Below are 27,463 nucleotides of genomic sequence, written 5' to 3'. Positions count from 1 at the left end.
CTTGCATAATACAGTATGTGTTTGAAGTGTGCTATTGTACAAAAGTAAAAAAAAAAATGTATAGGCAATACACTTATTTAGCAAGGATGCATTAATTGGATCAAAAGTTACAGTAAAGGCTTGAATTGTTCCAAATAAATATCGAGCTTTCTATTAATTACATAATCCTGAAAGAAAATGTATCACGTGAAACAGCACAGCTGTTTTCAACACTGATAATAATCATAAATGTTTCTTGAGCAGCAAATCAGCATATTAGAATGATTTCTGAAGGATCATGTGACACTGAAGACTGGAGTAATGATGCTGGAAATCCAGCTTTGATCACATTTTACAATATATTCAAATAGAAAACAGTTAGTAATAATTTAATATCACTGTTTTTACTGTATATTTGATCAAATAAACAGCTATGGTGAGCATGAGAGACTTTAAAAAACTGTAATAGTAATGTACTTTAATGTTTGGGGAGTTGACATGAAATAAAATATTTTGGTTGAGTTTTTATTTTAATGTTTTTTTTAGAAAAATTGACATGAACCTGAAATATTTCCAAAGGAACCGATATTGAATCAATTTAATCAAGATTCGAATCAAATAAAGAGCTTATGAATTTCAATTGAATCAAAATAATATCTGTCAAAACCCGGCTATTAAAACAACAGTTCTGGAACTTCAACGACAGGTAAACAGTGGCGTGTTATAGGCTACTACCGATCACTTCTTGATGAATCGCATTAGATGATTACAAGTACAACTAACTATTGTATAAAAATATCCCTGTGATTTGTTTATTTATTTTACATTTTGATTCCAAATGAAGATCTCATTTAATACTACGGCTAGGCATGATTTCCTCGGTCGAGATAAACCTGCAACTCAAAAATTCTGACATACAAGCTCTGGAGATTAGCTAGCTGCTAGTGATTTATGCTGGGTACACACCAAAAGATAATCGGGCTGATTTTGGGCCGATTTCCCCCCTTCCGACAATCCTAGCTATGTCCCGATTATCTTGATGGTTCAACAGATTATCTTATCAGATTTTCCCTTGGTGTGAGGTGTGTTAAGAGTGTCCGAACCTGCTCGGAAGAACGTCGGAGCCGCCCCGATCGCGAATCGTAAATATTAAACATGTTTAATATTTACGATCAGAAATCCTGATGTGTGGGGGGAACCCCGAGGACAAACGCGCGCACGTTCTGGAGATTATCACGTGAAACGAAACAATATCCAATCAGAAAGTGAGATGATGGAAGACGGTCATTCTCACACACACACGCACACATGCAGGAAGCTGAGTGTTATAAGGGTTCAGTGAGGGATTAAATAGGCTAACTTAAGAGAAAATAAATACAATAAAGAATAAATTAAGACAATAAAGAATGAATATATTTCTGTATAAAAGGTTATATATAATGGTGGGTACAATGTTTTTTTTTTTTTTATGTGAATTTTCTGTGAAAATCATTCCAAACACTATCATCATAATTTCTTCCTGCATATCATCCGACATGCTTATTCTGAAGTCTCGCGAGCTTTTGTGAGATTTCCTGTGTTCACAGTTGAGAATCTGGTTGAAAATCTGTTTGTGTGTGGTGTGCTGTCTTTGTCACATCATGGCACACCACACACTATAGGAGCAAAATGCTTAAATCTAGGATTTTTTGTCCTCATGTTTGTGGTCTATCACATTTTGAAAATCTTATAAGATGTAAAAAATCTTTTGGTGTGTACCCAGCATTAGCTAGTTTTATCTGGAATTACTACACACTGATAAAGAATTTAAGCCTCTGATCATTCACTCATTTCAAGTCAAATCAATTTACAAGCAGAAATGTGCTGTAAAATGTGCTCCCTCCCTTTTGTAGCTAATGCATCTTCTGATTGCATTTAGCATTGAGTGCTTCGCTAATGACCGTTACGCTGAAACCCTTCCTGTCGCCACACGGACCACTCATGCTGATTCCATGGATGAATTACCATCTCTTGCCTTTTACTCGACGCATGCAGTTAAAAAATTAAGGTCTGGAGGTTAATTTTCATTTGTCATCCTCTTCAAATGTGAGAAGTTGAGCCCAGAACTCTTGACCATGTCAGATATTAATTGTATCCTCTCATGTTCCTCTGGCTCCTGAGTTCATATCAAGGCCTCTCGTCTAAATCCAAATAGAGACGAATAATTAATGTGGCTGGAGTATCTGGAGTGTTAAAGAGGATTTCCACTGAAGATTTTGACAGTTATGGTGGAGCTGGATTTTGTGAAAGATTCAACCCAGATAACTGCTAGCCTAACCCCTGAGGAGCTTAAAACAAGTCTTCTGAAGATAATTGTTTTGGGATTTTCAGCTGGCGAAATGTGATTTGACTGACCAGAATATTCAAAATTTAGTGGGTAGATGAAGGTCAGCATTGCCCGTATAAACCAGTTAAGACCCTCTTGGACTTTAAACTGGTCCAAGCTGATCTAAACAGGTTTTTCTGTAGGAATGTACTAGGATCCACAACAATTTCTTTGTTCCTCTTACTCGTACTTGATACTTTGTATTTAACCCACAGATATTTATTTCCGCCAGTCTGCTTGTCATATTTCAAGCGTGTGAGTTAAAATACACCACTAGAGTTCTTGGATTAGAACACAGTCCGTAACTCTCACAGGTGAAATGTCTTAAAGCATCTGACGGTCTATGTATGTGTGTTTTAGGGAAAATAACTGTATTCTTGGAGGCATCACTCTGAGAGCTGTGTAAACCGTAATATGTGCTTGTATTGCAGGGTTTCCCCGACTGCAGTCACTCAAACCGCTGAGAACGAACACAGACATCAGAGTTAGCGCACACTACAGACAGAGGCTTTTGTGTTTTACAGTAGAGGATCCATCATCATCACCGTCAGTCAGTGATCCGAGTTCAGCGCTGGGTGTAGAGAAGGTTAGATTACAGGAATCTGACTGTCTGCACCTCTTTTTTGAGATTAGCTGGCTTTAGCTGGTCCTGATCCCTGCTTTCCTAAACTGAGATGGATATAAATGCTTTCATAAGTCTGATTGTAAACATTCATAGTGAGGAACCATGATGTATTTGCAGATGTGTCTTGAGCACTGTTGTTTTTTTAGTTTTTTTTTTCATATAGGTTTTTATTGGATTTTTATATCCGTGAAGAACCTTTAACATACATGGAAACTTTCTATTGCACAAAAGGTTCTATATAGTGGAAAATGTTTTTCTTTACTCTAAGAAAAACATGGTTCTTTTAAGAACTGTTCACTGAAAGGTTCTTTGGGGAACCAAAATGTTTCTTCTATGGTATTGCTGAAAAAAAATCTATCTTTTACTTTTAAGAGTGTGAGCTAAATGTCTGATTTTAGAAGTATGAAGTGAGAAGTTTCTGTCCCTCCATTGAAAATCCATTCGCCCAAAACTTTGACATTGTGAAAGTCTTTCAATCCAAGTCTTCTGGATAGACACGACTGCTTTATATATTATGAACAGATTGAGCTAGGCTTTGATTCACATACAAACATTGATCAGCGCACTTACATTGAGCACATCAAATATTGTTACCTAAATCTAAATGAATAAATCAAACTTGCTTGAGGACAAGCCTCATTGGTTCTTTTGCATCAAGCAAGCACGTTCGAGCTTCTGTTACCATATTTAATGCATGTGCATTGATCAATGTTTATATGTGATGAAAATCCTCAATTAAAACTGGTCATCATATAAAGTGATCATGCCTCTTCACGAGACTTGTAGTAAACCACTCGATTTATTTGGGTTGCTTTTAAAATGTCTTCATTAACTTTTTGAAGTGTGCAAGTTTTGGGTGAATGGACTTTTAATGAAGAGACATGTTTCTTTAAAAATATGTTTCTTTGTGTTTTGAAGATGAGCGGAAGTCTTATGGGTTTGGAACAACATGAGGGTGAGCAAATCTGACAGAATTTTCATTTTCATGCTGTCGATTAACATAGGAAATCATTTCAAATTGTTCCTCGGTTTGTAAAATCAACAAAAATCACATAATGCACTTACAATTACATTGTTTCAGAAGTATTAAACATTGCATGTGCTACCATGAGATGTTGTGACACAGCTTACCAGTCTTGTCATGTATAAGTTACTTTCATTTTGTGTCATCACACCAGGAAGAGACATGGAGAGGATGTGACTTGACTTTTCCTTACAGTGCTGTTTATATGGAGTGACTTCCACCAATTACAGTGGTAACACTCCACCTCGACAAGTATTTCTGCTTCCAACTTGAGGATTTAGACAGTTTAAGCGGTTTTAGTGAAGTACTCATGTAAGTGTTTTACAAAAAAACAACAACCTCTAAACACTCTGGGACGCTTGGCTTCTAGGTTTTCATTGTAAAAGTAGTACAATGTTTCCATTTCATTTATGTGTGAATATAGATCCGGAATATTCCTGTATAGGAAGGTGTTTTGTGTGGCTGGATTACTGTAGTATATTCCAGTGACAGCAGTGTTTCCCTCTGTAATTATGATGGACTGAAAGTTTCAATCTGGGTTTTCGGATCTCCGGTTACGCTCGTCGGCACGTAAACCCCGCGCCTCTCGTTACCTGGTGGCGCCTCCGTATCCCTGGCCTGAGACAGCGAGGAGCAGTTGGATCTCATCCCAGTCGTCCGCAGTCGTCAGCCTTACAAACCTGATACCTTTCCTTCAGGATCCCAGCGTCTCAGTCCCAGAATTCCCAGGGGGCGGGAGAGACAGACACGCCGTATCCCCCCCTTCCTTATCGTGTTCCCGGACCATTGTCTCCCTGAGCGCCTTCTCATGCCTGAGGGACAGCAGTTCTCCTCAAACTCACTTTTCCAGACCGCTCTTTTTCTGCCTTAATTGAGACCTTCTTTAGATACCCTTTGACGTGCTGACAAGCCAAACCCAAACACGGTTAAAGAAACCAGGTTTGACATCTTTTAATTGCGTGTGCCAACAGAAGACTGATTACTGTGGGGGGGATCAGGTGGGCAGGTTGGGTTGTAAACCTGAGAGCTCTGATGTGTGTTTGTGTGTGTGTAACAGAGCAAGGATCTCTAGGGGCTCGTGGCAAAGTGTCCCGCTGTGTAAACACACACAAACACACGCACCTCACTCTGCCTCGTACAGGTGTTTCTCCTGCTTGAGATTCCCTTTAGATCCCGATGGTTTTAATATAGCTGGAATTTCAAAAGTCAAGTCACCATTATTTATATAGCGCTTTTTACAATACAGATCGTGTCAAAGCAGCTTCACAGTGATAACATGAAAATAATACAACAAAGTTTGTTTCTAGAAGAATATTGCGTCATCGTCCACCTTAGGTAAGGCAGATCAAACTAAGCAACTAAGCAAGCCAAAAGCCCAAGGCATCCTTGAAATGATTTATATGTAACCTCACACAGGATCAATGTCAAAAGGGTTTGTATTAAAGCATATCAAAATATTTCAATTATATTAACCTAATTATATTAACAAGCATCCTTATTGTTTGCAGATTTGAGCAACCCCCTAATCCCACTAACCTTCCAAGACATTAATCAAACTTTGTGTGACTTTTCTAAGCAATCTACTTTCAAAATCTTTTTGCCTGGCGGACGATAAGTTGGGTGAGAGAAATCCGATAGACTTACATTGAAGGAGGGGCCTTAGCCGTATCTAGTGGGACTTGATGGTAAGCTGTTTTGACTGGTAAGAGGAAGCAACTCCCTAGCAGTAGCGGCCTTTGCTATGTTTTACAAATTTTACTTGAAACGGGCCTCACAACAGAAGGAGCTTCCGCTTACACTCGGAAAAGAGCCCTGCCTGCCATCATCACGGAAATGAATTGGGGCTAGGGGCAATATTGCCACCAAAATTCAAGATATATGGGTCACAAATGTCATTGTGAGCTCGTTTTTAGTATTTATAACAGGCCGTAGAGTGCTGTTTTCCCGATTATCAGCACGATTGCAAATGTGATAGCCTATTGATTTCATACAACAGTTCAATAAACAAGGACTTAATGTTAGGTGACTTTGCTCCCTAGGACACCCTTGCAAAGGCCTAGCAATGGACGAAAAAACACTTAAGACTTTTGCCCAGATTTTTGCCCAAAATTGCAGTCTGGAGGAGTCATAGTCATAGCCTGTCTGCAGATTTTTGGCAGTTGACAGATCTCACAGAAAATTGCATAGTGTACAAGCGACAATCCTCAGTCATTTAGTGCATGATGCCTAGTTTTTCTTTGTTTCCATTTCGACAGGTGAATGAGGCCTAGTATTTCAAAATATTTTAAGATTTAAAAATTCATGTAGTATATTTTAGTCTTTAGTAACAGAAATGTAGTAATACATACACTAGAAAGATGGTTTGTTCCGTGATGTATCGAAAAAGGGTCTATGCATCGGTTGTTGATTGGATTTTGAGATGTGGCTGTTGCACTTTGTCACCACGGAATCAAAATGGAAAATTCTCATTTTTTTAAATGGAATTTTGTGTTTATTATGAATGATTTATCCATGCACATACAACTTCCCATCCCTCTCGCAGCGGCATCTCTCCTCTTCTCTGATGATGTGTTTACTGGCGCGAGGGCGGGGCAACCTGTCACTCACATGAGATCCACCAATAGCAAAGGACAATGATCCAATTAATTCCGATAGACAAAATCAAGTCCCATTTTTTTCTTGTTCGTGAAACTATTTAACTCAGATGTACGCCACAAGGGAAGAAAAGACTATTGCAAGTTGCGTTTCATGCCGACTAAGTAAGAAAGGTTATTTTCACTGGATTTAAAAATATTAAACATATACATAGAGGAATCGTACATAACAAGATCTACAACATGCCTTGACAAAACATATTTTTCTTTAAAAATGAAATTTTTTTTTTCCGCGAGATTTGTTTACATGGTGGTTCTGCATATTATTAGAAGTTTTTAAAGTTTTTAATAATTTTAAGAAGGTTTCACTTATCCTAATATCTATAATTGTGTAGCTGGGGCAAAGTCATGCAGAATTGGAATACTACGTGTGATTTTGATTCGTTTGTTTTTTACAATTAGCCTAATTTATATTGAAACAGACTGGTACAGCAGTGAGACTGTAAGAAAGCACTTGTTGGCTGTGCATCTGGTTATAATGATTGACGTTGATTGAACAGTTCCAGTCCTCTGCTTGTTATTTTTAGTCACTCATGATGTATGTAGGTAAAGCTGAGACCATAAACAGGCCATCCTGAATCGCGGCTCGATAACGCTCGGGTCTGATGCCCTAAAGCCTCTTCCTGTCAGAGCGGCGTAGCAAAACATTTCAACTTTTTTGTCGCCCTCGTCTGATGAGCTCATTTGTTACATCGCCCCCCCCCCCCCCCCCCCCGCGCGCTCATTCGCTTGTTTAACGTTTAGTTTTTTTAATTGATTCTAACAAATGCTAATGGGCAGATGTCATTAGGCTGAACGAGCCGTGCTGAGTGACCTTCGCTCATGGCGACTGAGGCCTTTTGTTTCTCCTTCACAGAAACTGAACATGTCGCACTTTCTTGGTTGAGACAGTCAGAAAGTGGAAGAGAGAAAGATTTCTATTTGAGCTCCTCAGGAGGGGGCTGTCTTGCTACACACAGCACAATTCAAACAGCAGCACAATGCCCATGTGCTGAAACAAAACCAGTTTCCCTTTAACACCAATTAAATTTTTTTTTAAAACTATAAATTCATAGCTTAGATTCACTCACCATGCAGCAAATCTACATTTGCATAATTTTTAAACAAGTGGCTTTCTTTCTGAAAAGAAAAAGGAAACGTTTGAGGGAAACTGGAGCTGCTTGGAGAGATTGTTTGTAACTGGCGTAAAGGAATAAATCAGGTCTCGCTGCGGTCCAGAGAGGAGACATTAATCTCTTGAATCTAACTAGCGGCGGGTGTGGAGGACGTCTGGCGTTCTGCAATTAGCAGAGAAGATCAGGGGCCGGTTGCAGAAACTTAGCCACAATGTTAAGACTGTGTGTTAGTTTGACCAACTAGCGGTTAGTCAAGAGGTCATCAGTCTTACCTTTCTGATTCAAGTTAAACGAACCTACCTTTTTATGTAACTGACTTTAAAAAGTTAAGACCAGTCTTGAAGATGAAATAAATCGATGACTAACTTTTAAGATTACTCTAAGCAGTTTATGCAACTGACCCCAGGAGTGTGACCAAACACACACACACACACACACACACACGGATTGGACAGATATGGTATGGTCAAATGAAGATGGAAAGATATATATATATATATATATATATATATATATATATATATATATATATATATATATATATATATATATATATATAGATAGAGAGAGAGAGAGAGAGAGAGAGAGAGAGAGAGAGAGAGAGAGAGAGAGAGAGAGAGAGATAGCATCAGGGCAGGCAGACAGGAAGTCTGTGATGTTCTGAGGTGATGGATCTGTTCTGAGTCTGACTCTTACGCTAATTCAGTTTAAACCTGCAACACACGACTGAAATACTCTCATGCTTTTCTGCGAGTACCGGCAAACCCTAATTGAATTAATCATTCACTGTGGCAGTCGGCCTACGGTGCCGCTACATGATTGCAAAAAGTTAATTTTTTTTCTTTTGAGATCAATGACAAGTACACACAAGAAAAAAAAAAAAAAAAAAAAAGAGAAAAAAAACAAGCAAAAATAAAAAACAGCAAAATATATAGATATAGTAGTGTATACAGGTACAGTAATACGTTTAATGAATAGGTTATTCCAGTGTGATATAACAACATTATTGATTATATATTGGTGATGTTGTGGGGAAAAAAAAGATATAGACATAAACTCACTGAGTGATAAATAGATAATCAAGATATGAGTGTGTGTGTGAGCACATCTTGACCTATTAGCGGGGCATGTTGTCACTTGATATTTGTCATAATGGAACCTTCCATTAATTAGTCTATATTTAGGCTTTTCAACAACTATGTGAAACAACTATAAAACAAAAAAAATCCATTCATAAAATGGGAAAAGGTAGCATGCAACAAAATAAAACCATGGTTTGCTTAGTCACCACAAAATCAAATTTGACAATTCTTTTTTTTTTTTTTTTTTTTTTTTACAGAATATTGCAGCATTTATTATAAATGATTTATCTGTGACATTATTTTTTTCCATGTGCCTTTGTCATTTTTAATCAAAACTTCTCCCTCTCCTCTTCTTTGATGAGGTTTTTACTTGCACGAGGTCGGGGCAACCTGTCACTCACATGAGATCCACCAATAGCAAACCACAATCATCTCACCATCCAATCAATTCCCCATATACAAAATCAAGTCCCGCCCTACAGTTTTTTCTTGTTTGAGAAGCCATTTCACTTGGATTATACATCACAAATGGGGAAGAGAAGATGATCGCAACTTCCGTTTCATGACGACTTTAAACAGAAATTTGCGAATAATAAAAAGTTCCTATAACACGTTCATCGTGTCAGTTAAAATTCATTTCCATCATAGTTGACTCTAGTTTGAATGTTTGTGTTTTAATGTGTTCACTTGTTGGCCAACAGCTAGGCTATTAAAAATGTTTGATAATCGTAATTTTTAGTGTGGAGGACAGAATTCACAAAAAATATTTGAATTTAAGAGGGATTTTAATTAAATATTAAAACCAACATGCAGTAAAACAACAACAACAACAACCTTTAGAAAATAAAGTCAAGCCTATATTGCTTGACTAGCTATTTTGTAAATCCATCTGAGATGCTGTTGAAACACCAACACTAAGAGTAAACTATTATGATAACCTGAAAATAATTTCTACATGCATTTTTCCATAATAGTCAGATATACCTTTCTCAGAAAATTCAGAAATTCTTTCCCCTATTGCAAGATAAACCGAAAAATGAGTGAAGGTCCATATACTTACACTGAAATAGTCATATCTACAGGCCAGAATATCATAGCGCACCCACATAGCGTTGCCCTGGCAACCAAACACAAAGCTGCATCTGAGTGGCAGTTTGTGCACAGGCAAGCACATTTTCTTCAGACAGCGTTAAACCTCTGTTGACTGCATTTGTCCCAGACAGCGACATTGTGTCGGCCCAGATCCGGCCCACATCTGGGCCATGTGGAATCAACGTGTACCAGATGTGGGCCGGACACTATGTTGCTGTCTGGGGTAGTTGTAGAAAATCCCCACAAATAATAGTTTGGGATTTATAGCTATTGATTGACCTCTAAATCATAAATAATCATATATACATGAACAAATAAATAAAGAGTGAATGTCTCCCAGTAAGTAGCTGCTAATCCAGGATCAGGCTTGAACATTTCTGTTCCCCCTTTCTGTGAAGTCATGCTGTGGTGGAGGTTATCCTGACTGAAGCCTGTGGGTCACGACCCTGATTACACATTGATTTCTGAGGAGATGATGTGTTTGCTGAAGCCATTTATACATTTGTTTAACAGTTAGTTTGTATTTCTAAAACAATAGGTAAGCCTATATCATAATCATATATCATATTGTATTATTTTTCAATAATTCAATGGCCCGGTGTCAATTATTCCGCTTATACTACGGTTACCACACCTCAAGACATTGTTCAGATGTTGTATTTCAAGGCATTTGCCAGGTTTTTGTCCTTAAAAAGCTCATGTGTGTAGGACTAATTTCCTACGCATCTCATCCCACGCCTCCGTTGCTAATTCCAAATCCTCATTTTAGAGCTATAGCAGAGGGGAAAGAGAGAGATTTAGCGTGTGTGAATTACCTGAGTCTGTGTGTCTGTGTTCGGCAGCGGCGTCTCTACTAATAACGAATCTGTAAGTTTATCTGCTTCAAGAACAGCGGTGTTATTTCCTCGCTAGTGAGAAATGTCATGTAGCTTTTAAGTTGCTAAACTATTTTACTGATAAAATTGTCAGAGCAGCGCTGACAACACGTGTCTGTGCGAGTGTGTGTCCGTACTGTATGTGTGAGTGGGAGAAAGAGAGCATGTGCTTTACAAACATAATAAAAAATAATTTTGTGGCAAAAAACATGGAAATAATTAATCGTTTTTATCCTATTGTTCACTATATTTATTTGCTGGATCAGTGTCGCTGTGGGTTTTTGTTCTTTTGTTCTTTTATATATATATGAATGAATTAATCTATTATTTTAAATGGGTTCGCTGGAGAAGATAGTGAAGGAAAAGCTCCATAATGCACGCACAATATTATTTGAAACATGGCACTGATAAGGGTTGAACGGTTGGATGGTTTGCTTCACATTGCACCTTTTGGACTTTATTTGTGGCATCTGGATAATAAATGTATGTGAGGTTTTTGCCCTATATCTTGATGTGTGCGGATCTTCATTTTTCAATATTATTTGAAAAGCATCCCAGGTTGAAGCTGATAAAGAGTGCAGAGCTGAGATTTTTTTGATTGGTTAAACTTTGTTTGGTCGCTATATTATTTACATAATTCTAATTGAGTTATTTCATGGTTTTGATGACCATTATTTCATAATAAAGAATGAGTAGGTGTTTCCAAACCTTTGACTGGTAGTTGTATTTACACTTCAATTACAAAATCACATTGGTTTTTGGTTTACAGTTATTTTTTGGTCTGGATATTCATCAACTTGAGTTGCCAACAGCATGTATATTTTATGCTGTCACCCTGCAGGATGTTTGTGAAAACCAATAATCACATCATGTAGCAATTTCTGATGTTTCCTTTCTTAATTCATTATTTTCTAGACTAATTATAGGTTTTGGAGCATTGTTTATTGGGTATTTTTTAGTCATCTACAGAGAAGTTTTGGGGTTTTAGGCAGCGTGATCTTACTAAGGGAATAGGAATGTTGCCAATGCCGCGAGGAGACAAGCTGAAGTTTCCCAGATGCAGAGAGCTAATTAGCCTTGAGTATTCCCATGATGCCGAGTGTGTGAGAAACCAGACTAGAGCAAAAACTAGTACACTCCTGCGCCTCAACCTTTAGGATATGCTGCTGTTTACATAATGCAAACACTCCCAGTGCAAACACCTCTTCGCTATTTGCTTTACAAGCCATCAGGGAGTTATTTCAGAGAGTGAGAAACTGTCATGCTATAATAGGGTTATTCCAGAAAGATGGTTTGTGAAAGGAAAAGTGAAATGAATGCCATGGGAACCTGTTCTCTATGTGTGTGTGTGTGTCTATTCTGTGGGAGTTTCATGTTGGAGTGTGTTTTTTCTTAATTGATATTTGTCAGACTTTTTACAGTTACTTTAAAATCTCTCTCGGTCCACTTCTGCCTTTTTCCGCCATCCTTCCTCTCCGAACCCGCAGCCATTTGCCATTTTTCCGAGGGACTGTGCTGTAATTACACGTCTGTAAAGCTCTGGCATACACACTCTCTCCCACACACCTCTGCCAATCTCCCTGCTGGGCTTTTGTGTTCAACACAGATCCTACAGTATGAACCGAACTTATTTGCAGGCCATGGAAGACTCCATCCCTGGAGTTTGGCTGTAGAGATCAGTCCCTCTGAATCCTGCATCCGTACTCAACACATGTGTTTACAGGGATGCGCATTTGTATGCATGAAAAACCTGAATAGCCTGGATTTCTTCCATTTTCTACGTGACGATTTAATCGAAAAGCAACATCAACACAGTGATTTTAAAGATATCTTATGTTAAATATAGTACTATATAGTCTATCTAAATGTGCTATTCTACAACTGTGTATTATGACACAGAATCCACAATGCAATGCATTCCATTTGACTTTTTATTTTCTATGTGACATCAGCTGTGATAAAAAAAATATATATATTTATTTATTATTTTTTATTTAATGTTTTTGTACAATACCGAAATGAAGATGCTGTATACAAGAGAAATGAATGCTTTTATTAAACAAGGAGGCACTAAATGTATCAAAAGTGACAGTTCTATTTGCTGTTCTTTTGACTTTCTATTCATCAAAGAATCCTGAAAAAAATGATCATGCTTTCCACAAAAAATATGAAGCAGCACAATGTTTTCAACATCGATAATAATCAGAAATGTTTCGTGAGCATCAAATCATCATATTAGAATGATTTCTGAAGGATCATGTGACACTGAAGACTGGAGTAATGATGCTGAAAATTCAGCTTTTATCACAGGAATAAATCACATCTTACTATATTTTCAAATAGAAACAGCTGTTGTAAATTCCAACAATATTTTACAATAGCACTCTTTTTACTATATTTTTGGTCATATAAATGGAGCATTGGGGAGCATAAAAGACTAAAACTATTATTTATACCATGGTCTGGGTGAATACGTAAGGGTTAATGCCCGACGAGGTGTCCATTATCAGGTATTAATGGACGACGACGAGGGGTTGCCTCCGCCGAAGTCCATTAATACCTGACAAACAATAGACACCTCGAAGGGCATTAACCCGCTTATACCATGGTCACTTACGAAAGAAATAAATATTTAATCAATTAATAATACTTTAATGTGTTTTAGAGTAAAAATCGTGAGGGTTTTTATTTATTAAGTTGAGCGCACTATTTAATATCTCCCGTATACAGGCGTTGCCAAGCAACGTGGCCACAGCGACCCGGCCACAGCGACCCGACCGCAGCAGTTGATCAGTGAGTTTGAGCCAGCGCAATCATTTAGAACTGTCATCAGGCAAATTGACGGGACGCCTTTCCTAGGTGTACATTATCACTTTTTAATGGACACCCTGCAGCCAATCAGAATCGAGTATTCACCCAGACCATGGTATAATCGATTCTAATTGGCTGCAGGGTGTCCATTAAAAAGTAATAGAGGACACCTAGTAAAGGAGTTCTGGTGAAACTGACTGTTTACCGTTCGAAATTAATAAATAAATGCGCTGGCTACATCAGCTGTGAGTAACCATAGCAACAGGCAGTCAAAGTATCCGTTTACAATTTATTGTATCAAAACAAAACTGAAGGGTTCTACGAGCTGAGCGGACTATTAATATCACCAAAACCAAGTTATTGTTTGTAAAAACTTTAGATTTCGATTGTAAAACTAATTAAAATATAAACTAATGTTTTAAAAATGTGTTATTTGGCAAGTGACCATGGTATAAGCGGGTAAATGCCCTTCGAGGTGTCCATTGTCAGGTATTAATGGACTTCGGCGGAGGCAACCGTCCGACGTCGTCCATTAATACCTGACAATGGACACCTCGTCGGGCATTAACCCTTACATAAACTACACTCTAAAAAATGCTTGGTTGTTTCAACCCATACGGACAAACCCAATTGTTGGGTCAAAAATGTAGTTAAAAAATTTAAACTAACGGTTGGGTTTTTGTATATTGAATATAATAAATTGTATATTGAACAAAAGGTCATGTGACGCCAATGTAGCATATTACTGTTTGAAACCTTTATTGTTGCATAATACATAAGTTTCAGATTGATGAGGCGTCTTCAGAGTAACATCCCTTCAACTAAAGAGCTCCAAAATGACATCATCAGCATGAATCCTAGTTGTGTTGGGAGGGTTATTGCCGTGGGAACCATGTTTCCTTGGTTTCCTAGCAACAATCCCATCAGTTTTGCACTAGAGAAATGTGATATGTACTCTTATTTGTGTATTAAGGCATTGTTTGGAGAAAGCTCCTTTGAAAAATGTTATCAAAGTATGAGATATCAGAGACCGATTCATGCATTTTGATGGGATTTTCTACATTAAAGCTGATGCACCTTGTCTAAAAATGACTTTAATGAGCGCCTCTCATCTTAGAAGGTGTCATTGTTGAGGCTGTTTGTTCGGTTTATTTAAAACAGGAAGTACTCTCTCTCTCTCTCTCTCTCTCTCTCTCTCTCTCTCTCTCTCTCTCTCTCTCTCTCTCTCTCTCTCTCTCTCTCCGGGCTCTGGCTTCTGTCCAGACCTCAGCGCTCTGATGGCGGGTCAAGGCAGGGCTGACCTGCTCTCTGTACGAATGTTGTTATTATTGGTGCTCTGTGCCCTCGGGCGTCCTGTCGTCCCGAGGAGGAGAGGAAACGCAGAGGACCGCTAGATCTCGGTGCTGGTGCGCAGCTGTGCTGGTCTGGTGGTTTCTCCTTTCTACACCCGTCTCGAGGGAGAGACCTGCTCCAACCGAATCAGAGGGGAAGCAGCCTAATCCTTAAAACATCTCGTTCTGGTTTGTGCTCAAAGAAAGTTCGCCACATGTTGCTATTTTGGCTAGCAATAAGAATCATAGTAATTTTTAAAGCCAATTCACACTTTACCGACAGAGAGACAGATTTGTCTGGTTTTGTTAAATCAGTGTGTTCCTCCTGTCAGCATATGTAGGGCCCGGTTTACACCTGGATGCATTTTGGTCGATCGGATCACAAGTGGACGACGCTAAATACTGGTGTCTCTTTTGTCCACTTTTAACCACTTCTGTCCTGATTTTTTTGAGGGGAGGGTCTATGGGCGGGTAAATGTATGGTTTTTTTAAGATCTTTTGATCTAATGGACAAAATAAGCTTGTGTAATTTACATATGAACGCACACGGAGACGATGGAAAAACATACGGAGAGCATCAGCTTGTGAGTGTGTGTTAGAAATCAGGAATGGTGAGAGAACATTGTGTTCGGTACATTTTTCCTCTTCAGTTGACAAGTTTAAAAGTTTACCCATCTGGCTAGCGCTTTTCCCATAATGTTACTCATCTTTTGTGGCTGTTTGAACACATTCGATTACATGAGTGTTTACACTACGAAAGCAGTCTGGACAAATGTGTTTTCAACTACATCTGGAAGTGGTCGAAAGTGGACAAACTCAAAACGTTTTAGTCCCCGTTTACTCCTGTATTTAGCATCGTCCACATGTTGAATCTCGTTTGTAGGAATAGCTGAGAAGTAATGTAGTGTAATCATTGGTCGGTGTCTGTCTGAATTCATCTTTAAATGTGGTGTTGTGAAACTCCACTTATACCATGGGCTGTTTAAATACTCGATTCTGATTGGCTGGAAGGTGTGCAGTAAAACCGTTTAATGCACAGGTAGTTCCAGTCAGTTTGATTACAGTTCGAAATTAATCCGCTACATTGGTAACCATAGTAACACAGATACACTTGCAAGCAGAGTGAGAGACGCATATGGAAACGTTTAGGTAGGCTAAATGGATGATTTTTGAATATCGTTTAATTTGTATCAGTGTTGCCTGTCATTCATAAATAATTGTAATAAATCCATTAAAGAATCATTAAGCTATATGCTTAAGCAACGAGGGGACTGTAGCTGCTAGACTTTAAAGAAGAGATCGACGCACACAGGTAACTCGCGCACGCATCTCTCTCTCTCTCTGTTCCTTCTCCTTCAGTTCTCTGTCTCTCTCTTTTAATAATGAATTTAAATAAATGTGAATTCATTCAAATAAAAGCAATCTGATGGCTCTACTTTATTTAAAGCGGACGGAGTGCAAGAACTGACGAGCCTTAACTTAAGAAATAACCGTCATTTTTACACGTCTGTTAAAAATATACACTGTAAACATCAGTTACAGCTTTAACTTATTTTTAACTTGGCAAATAACCAAGGTATAAGCTCCGCTTCGCGTCGGGTGGTTCTTCGCCTCTACGTCGTGCATTAAAATCCTTTAATGCATGGCTAGCCGTGGATTATCCCTTACATATGCAATGGAGGGCTTACCATTAACTTTTTTGCTCACCAGTCACGGTGGCTATAGTGGTTTTCCAAAGTTACTAGCCACTCAGCTTTTCACTGGCCTCATTTTTGACATTGATACCATGAGGGAAAACGGCCATTTTGATTTTGTAGCAATTTAAAATGCTCAGAATTTGGCCGCAGGATTATTAGGCTGCTGTCACTTTAAGACTTGACGCACGGATCCATTATACTGTTACACATGCGTTTTCTTTCTCAACTCTTTTAGTTCACTTAAAACATAACTGACTGTGTTCACGTGAATACTCGCCAAGACCGGCATTTTGACATTATTTTGTGTGTATTTGACTTTTTAAGCGCAATAAGCAGCACAAAATCTGCCGGAATGAGTAATACGTGCAATCCCATGCCGAAAAGTGAGGGAAGACGGGTTTGTGTGTCAACTTACTGTCGGAGAGATGAGAGAGAGAGAAAGTGCTGCTGGTATCGTGTATCTGTTCTATGGAAATTGAGTATTGGAAGCGTTTCTGATATTTCAGGATCGATATGTACCGAAAAATGGGCGTTAATGTCAAGCCCTGAATGGAAATGAGAAAAAGCTCTGATTTAAGCCTTAAACTTTAATTGCTGCAGATTTACCTTCCACTGAAAATCCTCGAGACTGCGTTCCTCTTCACCTCAGACAGGTGTGGGAAGCATATTATACAGCAGGAGAAGGCTGTTTGCTGTTTAGATGCCCTCATATGGATTCATTTGGAGGAACATGTGCCGAGACACCTGCGAGTCGTGTGTGTTTGTCAACTCGAGCACAGTCACATGCAGGAGCTCATTTACGCTCCTACTGTGACCACATGTTCTGTGAAAGGGAATCGTCCAATTGAAGTGTTTTACCACATCATTTGCATGTTCTTCAACTGTTAATATTTCTTCAACCTAATTTTGCCCGCTTGTCTGTTCAGTGCCCTTCTCGTTTGACGAGTTCTGTTGATTTCCACTGAAAGCGAGGTTGTGTTCAGTTGGAAGCATCTGTATCGTCCGATCTTGATCTCTTCTATTCCTGGCAGGGTGGGAGGTGCGTTCTCCGCTGTGTAAATAGGCTTGCAAATTGTGCGTGCCCTTTGACTGAGACTGTAATTGCATGCGTCTTGGAGTATTTTGCTTGGCGGACGGGTGGGTCAGCCCTTGAACCAGTCCAGCTCTGGTGGGGGGTTTTGAACACCTCAAAAATCTTCTTCCTCTTGGTTTGGTTTCAGTGAAGTCTTTGACGAGTTTGTCATTGACATAATACCTGTCTACTTAAATGGCCGTCCTGACAACTTGATCTTCACGTCATATAAACATCCAGAATGATAAGCTCAAATAATGCTTTGCACATGGCACAGAGGTTTTTCCGATATTGTTTGATGGCATTGGGAGCTCAAACCTTAGCACTTTCTAAATAGCTTCTCTCATCAGTGGCCTCAGCCTTTGACCTTCTCAGCTCGGCTACTTTTACTGTCGCGGTGCCCGTCTCAATCCACTTGTCTGAGTTATTTAACGTGATCGGACCTGAGCCATGTGGAGAATTCAGATGCTAATCTTTCAGCTTTATGATGAAATGCGGTTATTTCAAGAATGTTTGGAAATATCAAATTCAGGGGAAACATTTCTTTAGATCTACTTTGCCATTTTTCTTGAATTTGACAGGCTTGCTTGACTGAAAATGGTTGGTCTGTTTGGTTGGCCCATTTAAGCGGCCAATTCTCAGGAAACAGCCACATGTAATTTGAAAAGGTTACTGTTGATATTAACTCTTAAATACTGTTGAAAAAGTCTAAGGCTCGAAGAATAAGTGCATTGGGGCAACTACCACATTGGGGAACCACTAGATGTGCAAACCCCAAATTGAATATTTTGTATATATTATATTGTAGTCAGGTTATGTATAATTTGCATTTTATTGTTACTAATTGTTATATTATTTAAGCCCACCACAGTAAGTTTGTAGTTCATAAACTTGAATAGATAACTGAGTAAATGATCACACATTGTAAATAACACATTATGAATGAAATAATAACTGTTTATGTTTTTCTTCAGTTCAGTTCTTCAGTTTCCTGTTTTCTGTTGCCATGATTTGCCCTCATGTGTCACACCTGTGTATAGTTAATTATCTTGTTTAGTCCCTTGTGTTCCATATAGCCCTGTGTTTGTTTCAGTCCTTGTCAGATCTTGTCTTTATGTTGTGGTTGTTTTGCTTGATTTTGCTGATAACCCTGAGTATTTGCGGTAACACTTTACAATAAGGTCGAATTTATTAACATTAGATAATGCATTAACTAACATGAACTAAAAATGAGCAATACATTTGTTTGCATCAATGCTGAAATTAACAGTGTCTAAGATTAATAAATGCTGTAGAAGTATTGTTAATTCTTAGTTCATGTTAACTAAAGTAGTTAACAGATGTTAAAATGAAACCTTAATGTAAAATATTACCGTATTTGTGTAATTTTGATTTTGTCATCAATAAATACTGCTGCGCCTAGATCCATCTCCCTTTTTTTTTCATCCCTGCGGCTACTGCCGTTGCTAATTGTTCTATTAAAATATATATATATATATATATATATATATATATATATATATATATATATATATATATATATATTTCCCATTACAGATGAAATGAGTGTAACTGAGAAAGACTGTAAGAGAAACTTATCTCTGTTTGATCCATGTGGCCAAAAATAGTTTTATGATGTCACCCATTCAAACATGATGCCAGAAAGATCAAACCATTATTTTTAGGGATAAATGTGACCGTAAACATGTTTACGTGCAGAACAAATAGAAATTCAGAAATGTATCTGGAAATGCAAAAAGCATTGTATCGAAACTGGATAGTGAAAGCATTATATTTTCATTTCAGCTGAAGCAAAACCTAGAAACTGCAGAACTTGATTTTTTATATGGTTAAAAGTTATATTGTGAAATGTTATTTTAATTTAAAAATAACTGTTCTTCTACTATTATTAAATAAAATTCCCAATTTATTCCTGTGATTTTCAGCATCATTACTCCAGACTTCAGTGTCACATGATCCTTCAGAAATCTAATATGATGATTTGCTGCTTATTATTATCAATGTTGAAAACAGCTGCTTCATATTTTTGTGATATATAATTTTGATGATCCCTTGATGAAAAGAATATTATAGTATCAGTTAAATCTACATCAAATAATGTGAATACGGTTAATATCTGAGTATTTTTCCAGTTAATTACATCTGGATCATGAAGACTCAAATGGCACCATTAAAGGGCCAAGTATGTTCTTGATACATGATGATTTTTTTTTTTTTTCCCAGTGTGACATTGTGATTTTTACTGATCAATCCTCAAGAAATAATAAGCATCCATAACATCATAAACATCCAAAAAATGACAGAAATCTCACTGTCCTTTCATATCAGAGCAAAACACTACTTTGTGCGAATATAATCAGAGCGGTGTGTGTACAGTACGTGTGGTTGATGGAGAGGTGACCGTGATTGTGTAAGTGTTGTGTAGACATGTCCTCCACCCCACCCTGTCTGATTGTGTAGCTCTATGAAATGATCTGTGAAGATGATGTTTGTTCTGGAGTCATGGCAAAAACAGAAAAAAACACTCAAAAGAATAAAGCGAGAGAGAGAGCAACACGTGGTTTTCTCTCTATGCTGACTCTTGCAGACCACTTACTAACCTCTCTCGATTGACTGCACACTGAGAGGAATCACCATTTCAATCCAGGCCTTTGTGTATGTGGAGAAAGATTTATTTTAACAATGTCCATCCTATCTGAAGCTTATTTCAAGATGAAAGCTTGCTTAGTTCTCCACGTTAAGGGAGGTAGAAGGCTAAACACCATCAACTCTGAACTCTTTCAAGTCACATCTATTTGAGTAACGCAATTACCGCATCCTGTATTACAGTAAAAACCATGAGTCAAGTGTTCTGGTCTACAAACCATTCCTTATCTCGATGTCTATCTGGATCTGGATATATACAGTACACACACACACACACACACACACACATGCGCACGCACACACGCACACACACACTAAAAATAATTTCCCAATGCTTTCTTTGTTAGGGCTGACTGATGGTTACTTGAAACTTTAGGCTCCTGAGTTTGATAGCACACATGCAGTATTTATAATAGATCTTTGGCTTATCCGGCATGCTTGACATTAAGGATCTGATTTATTAAAGTATTTTTAATGAGCAGACCTGTTCAGCTGAACAAACATGACCAAATGCTTCTGGTTTTAAAGGAATAGTTCATGCCAAAATGAAATGATGTCTTAATTTACTCCCGTTATTCCGTTCCAACCCTGTATGATTTTCTATCTTCTGCTGAACGCAAAAGAAGATATTTTGAAGAATATGGGTAACCAGACATTTATTGCATTTGAACATTTGGGGGCGGGGGGGGGGGGGGGGGGGATACTATGGAAGTCAATGGGGTACATCAACTGTTTGGTTTCCGACATTCTTCAAAATATTTGACAGAATTTTCACTTTTGGGTGAACTATCCCTTTAAGTAACATACTTTTTGAGGTAACTAGCCCTTTAAATGAGGTTTATCACTCACTCCCAAAGCTGACCATGTTTTTGGTCAATAGCATGGGTGGAACTTTTCTTACTGGTTTGATTCTAGCACAGCTAACTGGCAAATGAGACTGGTTTAGTAAGGCATTTTTTGCTAGACAATGGTCTACTGAACGAGGGAGACTGGCTAGATAGATGTGGGTCATGGCCCTTGTCAGCAGTGTAGTAACAGCTGCACAATCAAGGATTCAGTCTTTCCTCTGCCTGGACGGAAGAGGTTCATCACGTCTTTCTAGATATTGATGAGCTGGTTGCGTGTTCAACCACAACGGAGTGACCTGATTGGTTGAGATGGTGGGCCGCACAGGTGCTGGTAATCACAGAGGTTTTAACAGACACTCTCAGCACTGTCTGGAGGACTACACACATTCATGCACACACACACACACACACACACACACACACACACACACACACACACACACACACACACACACACACACACACACACACACACACACATCAGATCTAGATATACATGTGCCCTCATCAGTAGGTCTGCATACACACACTTTTTATGTTCTGCTAATCAGTGAAGATGCACGGAGGAGATTTACTGTATTCATTTTAGATTTACCCCTAGTGACCTCTTGACCTCAGGGCACCTTTACCTTTGATTCAGGACCTACCTTTTCTCTTTCAAAACTCAGTAGACTTAAAGGGGTACGTGCACACAAAAAATAAATAAAAATTATGTCATTAGAATTTCTTTATTTTGTGGAAAATAAAAGAAGGTATTTTGAATGTCTCAGTGTTTTGTTTGTCTTGTGGTTTATGTAAGATCATTTAAAATAATATATTTTCTCTGCAAGCTGAATGAAACATTCTCGGACACTTAATTACATGTGAATTACAATTAATGACATGTAAACTGCAAACAAATTGTAGTTTAATTGTAGTTTATATATATATATATATATATATATATATATATATATATATATATATATATATATATATATATATATATAAAATAATTTTCCTGTAAAATAACAGTAAAGAGCTGGCAGCAGGGTACTGTATACCGTTATTTTTACGGTATTCATACGTAAAATAACTTTACGGTAGGGGTCTGTAAACCAGAAAAACGGTATATTTCTGTATTTCTATAATTGACAGTAAAGAGCTGGCAGCAAAGACACCAACAATATACCGTAATGTTATGGTATCCATACTGTAAAATGACTTTACAGTAGTAGTCTGTAAACCAGAAATACAGTATATTTCTATAGTCACACTGTTAAATGATTTCACAGTCTAATACAAAGATTTGAAGTACACTTCAAGTGCACATTCAACACAATCAAGTGCACTTGGAAATGTTATTTGGTTGCCAACATTCTTCAGAATATGTTCTTTTATGTCCCACAGAAGAAAGAAACTCATTCAGGTTTGGAATGCAGGATGTTGAGTAAATGATGACAGAAGTTTCGTTTTCGGGTGAAGTATTTCTTTAAATCATATTTCCAAGTCAAAAGATTCAAGCTTTAAACGTTGCTGGTGAGTTTTGCATGGCAAAGCATCACACATAATTTCTTTAGGATGTAGTTATTGCAATTTATTGCAGTGTGTGTGTGTGTGTGTGTGTGTGTGTGTGTGTGTGTGTGTGTGTGTGTGTGTGTGTGTGTGTGTGTGTGTGTGTGTGTGTGTGTGCGTGTGTGTGCGTGTGTGTGTGTGTGTGTGTGTGTGTGTGTGTGTGTGCACGCATTTGTGTATGAGAGATCAATGATTACTGTAGGATTTGTCTGTGAAAGAGAAAAAAAAGACAGAGGATTGTGCGAGAGAAAGTGTGTGTTCAGGTATCTGACTGTGAATGAGGGCTTCTCTCTGCAGAGAACTGTGTGAATTTGTGAGTGTGTGTGAGAAAGAGGGCTCTCTATTGGAAACCCTGCTGAGGCTCATGGAAGAGTATGCCTGTGTGTGTGTGTGTGTGTGTGTGTGTGTGTGTGTGTGTGTGTGAGAGAGAGAGAGAGAGAGAGAGAGAGAGAGAGAGAGAGAGTGATTGTATATTCAGTGGCCCACTGATGGCTTTTGAAATGCATGTGAGAGTTTTCGGACACATGCTGTTCTCCGCCAGGAGATGTCTGTGTAGAAGAGCGTGTGTATGTGTGTGTCCTCCCCACTGGGTGCAGTGTGTTGAGAGTGGCTGTAGTGCTGTTCTCTGATTGGTGGGTGATGAAGATGATGAGGACAAGGACAGTGTTGAACCCCACAGTGCCGCTCCACAGGACCCTTATGGGCTCTCTGATTGGCCCATGAGATCACGGGACTCCTACACACACACACACACACACACACACACACACACACACACCAGAGAATCTGGAGCCACAGACCCCTGTTGATTATTGGAGTGGTGTAACAGGTCTCCAGCCAGTCCAGCTGTGTGTGTGTGTGTGTGTGTGTGTGTGTGTGTGTGTGTGTGTGTGTGTGTGTGTGTGTGTGTGTGTGTGTGTGTGTGTGTGTGTGTGTGTGTGTGTGTGTGTGTGTGTGTGTGTGTGTGTGTGTGTGCGTGTGTGTGAGTGTGTGTGTGCGTGTGTGTGTGTGTGTGTGTGTGTGTGTGTGTGTGTGTGTGTGTGTGTGTGTGTGCGTGTGCGTGTGCGTGTGCGTGATTTTAAACAGGCAGTATTTTCAGTCAAACACATGTAACCACCTCATCATGACTGAGCATCTTCATTGAGGTGGCCTGATTGCGTTGACCACACTGCCATCTCAGCGTCTAGAAATGCACCATTCAATTTCAAGTCTAATGAATCACCCGTGACAGATCGTGCAGAAGTCTGATTTTTAAGTATTGTGACAATTTAAAAGTTTGCTAAATCTGAAAGGGAACGCTCACCCAAATTTACAGGTCATCATTTACTCACCCCCATGTTGTTTCAAACCTGCATATTTTTCTTAAGAGGATGTTTTTATTGTAGAGTTTCCAGATTGTTTCTGAGCTCCAAAAATACCACCAATAGGCTAAGTAATGCATACGACTCTGTAGTCCGAGTCCTAAGCTTTGGTCACAATAGACTTTGAGACTTTACTGCAATCTTGCAGACTTAAAGTTTGCATTCAAAGGTGACACCATGACATATACATTTTTTGGTAACACTTTAGTTTAGGGTCCAATTCTCACTAAAAACTAGTTGCTTATTAGCATGCGTATTGGCTGTTTATTAGTACTTATAAAGCACATATTAATGCCTTATTCTGCATGATCATATCCTACATCCCATAATTCAATACCTAAACTAAACAACTACCTTACTAACTATTAGTAAGCAGTTATTAGGAGTTTATTGAGTCAAAAGTCATAGTTAATAGTTAGTTAATAGTGAGAATGGGACTCTAATCTAAATTGTGTTGCAATTTATTTACTGTAGTAATTACTATAAACTGTGCATAATTACACACAACTAACCCTAAACCAACCCATATTCCTAACCCTAACCCCATAGTAAGTGCATGTAGTGAATTATTATTACTCAGTACTTAAATATAAAATTAGACTGTAACACAGACACGTTAAAATAAAGTGTAACCACAGATTTAATTTAGTGTTTAATTCACATGTAAACATTGATCAACGTACATACATTGAGCATGTTAAACAGAAGCTCAAAATGCCTTGACCACCGAAATCACACTAATATCAGAGCAGACTCAAACTTAATTTAAAAGATATTTAAAGTTGTGTTTAGTTAAAGACACAGTGGCCATGCTCTTGGAGCTCTTGAAGGCAATGCATGCTGAAGTCCGGCTAGCCTCGTGTAACCAGGCATTTGATTATCTGGTCTGGTCTGGTTTGCAGATTATTTAGGCCGAAAAGATCCCACTTCGGCAGGAAAAGGCCATCTAACTGGAATGAAAATTGACAGGTCACAATATGATCTAATACAGTGCTGTTTATGGGTGATTTTATCTGAAATAGTTCATAGCATAGAAATAGAGCATATTCAATCAATGCTGTAATATTCCACAAAATCCAGTAAAAAAGAAAAAAGTATTGGTATAAGAAATTTAGATTTCTTTAGTAAATAAATATTATTTCAAAACCAGTTAAAGTGAATTATTTCAAAAGAGCAAAATATCTACACTGCCCGGCCTAAAATAGTTGCTGTTTGGATTTAAATAGGCAAATGCGTAAGAGTCTATGATTGGATCATTATTGCAGTGATTATTATGTTTCTAGCATGTTATATGATTGGCAACAGTTCTTCTAGCCCTAATTGATGGAGTGTGTAGCTTTTCAAAGAATGGTTGGGAGGAGCATGAAGAATCATTTTCACACATGAATTGACATTTCTGAGTCCAGACCTTAAATTCATTGAAAGTCTTTGGGATGGAAAAATATCACAACATTTATTTCCATTAAGAGGTGCATCAATTTTTGGTCAGATCTTGTATTGACAATGCAAGAGTCCAGCACTCTGTAAAGTCTCCTCCAGCACATCCCAAAGACTTACAATGAATTTAAGGTCTGGAACTGTTGCCAAACATATAAAATACTAGAAACATAATAATCACTGCAATAATGATCCAATCATAGACCTTTTAAGCATCTGCCTATTTAAATCCAAACAGCAACTTTTTGGATCGGGCACTGTATAGTTACTTTTAATCCAATTAACAAAAGTCTAATCTGGAAAACTTTGGCAAATCCAGTCACCTTGTAAATCCAACACTGGTACAAAGAGTTGTGTAAAGTCTCCCAAATGAGATAAGAGCTTGCTGGACCAAGAAAAAACATTTTGACTGTGCAGTATGTTTCAGATGGGTGGTCAATGGGTGCACTGTATGAGACTCCCTGTGTCTTTCTTTATACAGTATATGTCCAAACAAAACAGTATATGTCCAAAGCAAAATACCTGAAAAGTACTGGGTAGTTTATTCACCACAGTAATTTGAAATGTTTTTGTTGTTGATGAAGATCAACAACTAGACCATTGAATGCTGTATGTTGGGTTCCTTATTTTAGGCCAACTCTTATCTGACTGTCTTTGCCCTGAGCATGTCTTTGGAGGATTGCAGCGTGTGATTGATGTGTGGAGAGGGGGCGTCAGCGGTCTGTGTGTCCCCAGGGTGGAGATCCGGTCCTGGGCCGAGGCTTGCAGACAGAGGGGCTGACGGCCTGGGAGCCTGGGAGGCTCAGCGCAATAAATGAGAGTATTGTAAGAGTCAACCTGCTCTCATCTTCATGTACAATCTCTTTTTTTCCCTTCTCTCTCAGCACATTACTAGCCCAGACTATGTGACGACAACCATTGTGTCCGTGCCGACACACACACACACACACACACACACGCATGTTGAGTATAGAGGCTGCAGTGAGATTTCAGAGTCCAAAAACCTGGGAATCCCCTGCCGCAGACACACACACACACACACATACACACACACACACACACACACACACACACACACACACACACACACACACACACACACACACACACACACACACACACACACACACAATTTTTTTTAAATCTCAAATTAAATTAAAGGCTACCTCCCCTTAAACATAAGATTTGAGCTATCATTGCATGGGATTCCTTATTTTATATGGATTTGTTCAGATCCCTTCCCTTAGTAGGAGCAATTTTAATCCGGAATCCAAAAGATCAACAGATCTGTCCTTAACCAAGTGTTTGATTGCTGCTTTCATGCACATTACACATACCCACAATTCATAAAAATGAACGGTTAATACCAGACCCATCTCTATATTGTTCTTTGGCTGCCCAATAAAAAAGTCTAAGTGTGGAGCTTTTGCTTCCATAATGACCCTCTGTGACAAAGACAGATTCTGATGTAGTTCCATATTCATGGAAGCCGTTCGCTCCGACACGTACAGGAGAGCGCATTCTCTGAGACGATCACACACACGCTTGGCCGAGTCCATTTGCTCAAATGGTGAGATAATTGTACTGAAGCCATTAGCATCTCAATATCAGTAGCACACTCCTAACGTCTAGAGCGAGGAAGTGTGTGTGTCCTACACACGGCCACGGCCCTTAATGGAGGCTGTTTAATGGACCTCGTTCTACACACACTCAACTTGTGATTCTGCCACTTCTCTGCCAAGATTTGCCTATCTTTACAGATTAGTTAAAAGAAGTTATTTATGTTTATATACTTATTATATATTTATATATATTTATATGTTTATATATTATTTAATCCACACCTAATTTTGAAAATCTTAGAAAAGACTAAT

General features: G+C 38.4%; 1 long non-coding RNA gene across 2 annotated transcripts; it reads left to right on the top strand.

Moving 5' to 3' along the window:
• The first annotated feature begins 669 nt into the window (after positions 1-669).
• Positions 670-26,361, top strand: LOC307164065. 2 transcript variants are annotated; one of them, XR_013822201.1, is made up of 4 exons: positions 670-685; positions 1,898-2,026; positions 2,776-2,930; positions 26,222-26,361. It is a non-coding gene; the product is annotated as an uncharacterized lncRNA (long non-coding RNA). The 2 variants fall into 2 exon arrangements; XR_013822202.1 differs by lacking the exon at positions 670-685 and having other exon boundaries at positions 1,889-2,026.
• The last annotated feature ends 1,102 nt before the right edge of the window (positions 26,362-27,463 follow it).

The sequence above is a fragment of the Squalius cephalus genome, assembly GCF_949319135.1.
Source record: "Squalius cephalus genome assembly, chromosome: 9".
Classification (NCBI taxonomy): Eukaryota; Metazoa; Chordata; class Actinopteri; order Cypriniformes; family Leuciscidae; genus Squalius; species Squalius cephalus.
Note: the sequence above shows the minus strand (reverse complement) of the source record. Positions and strands in the feature narration are given on the sequence as shown.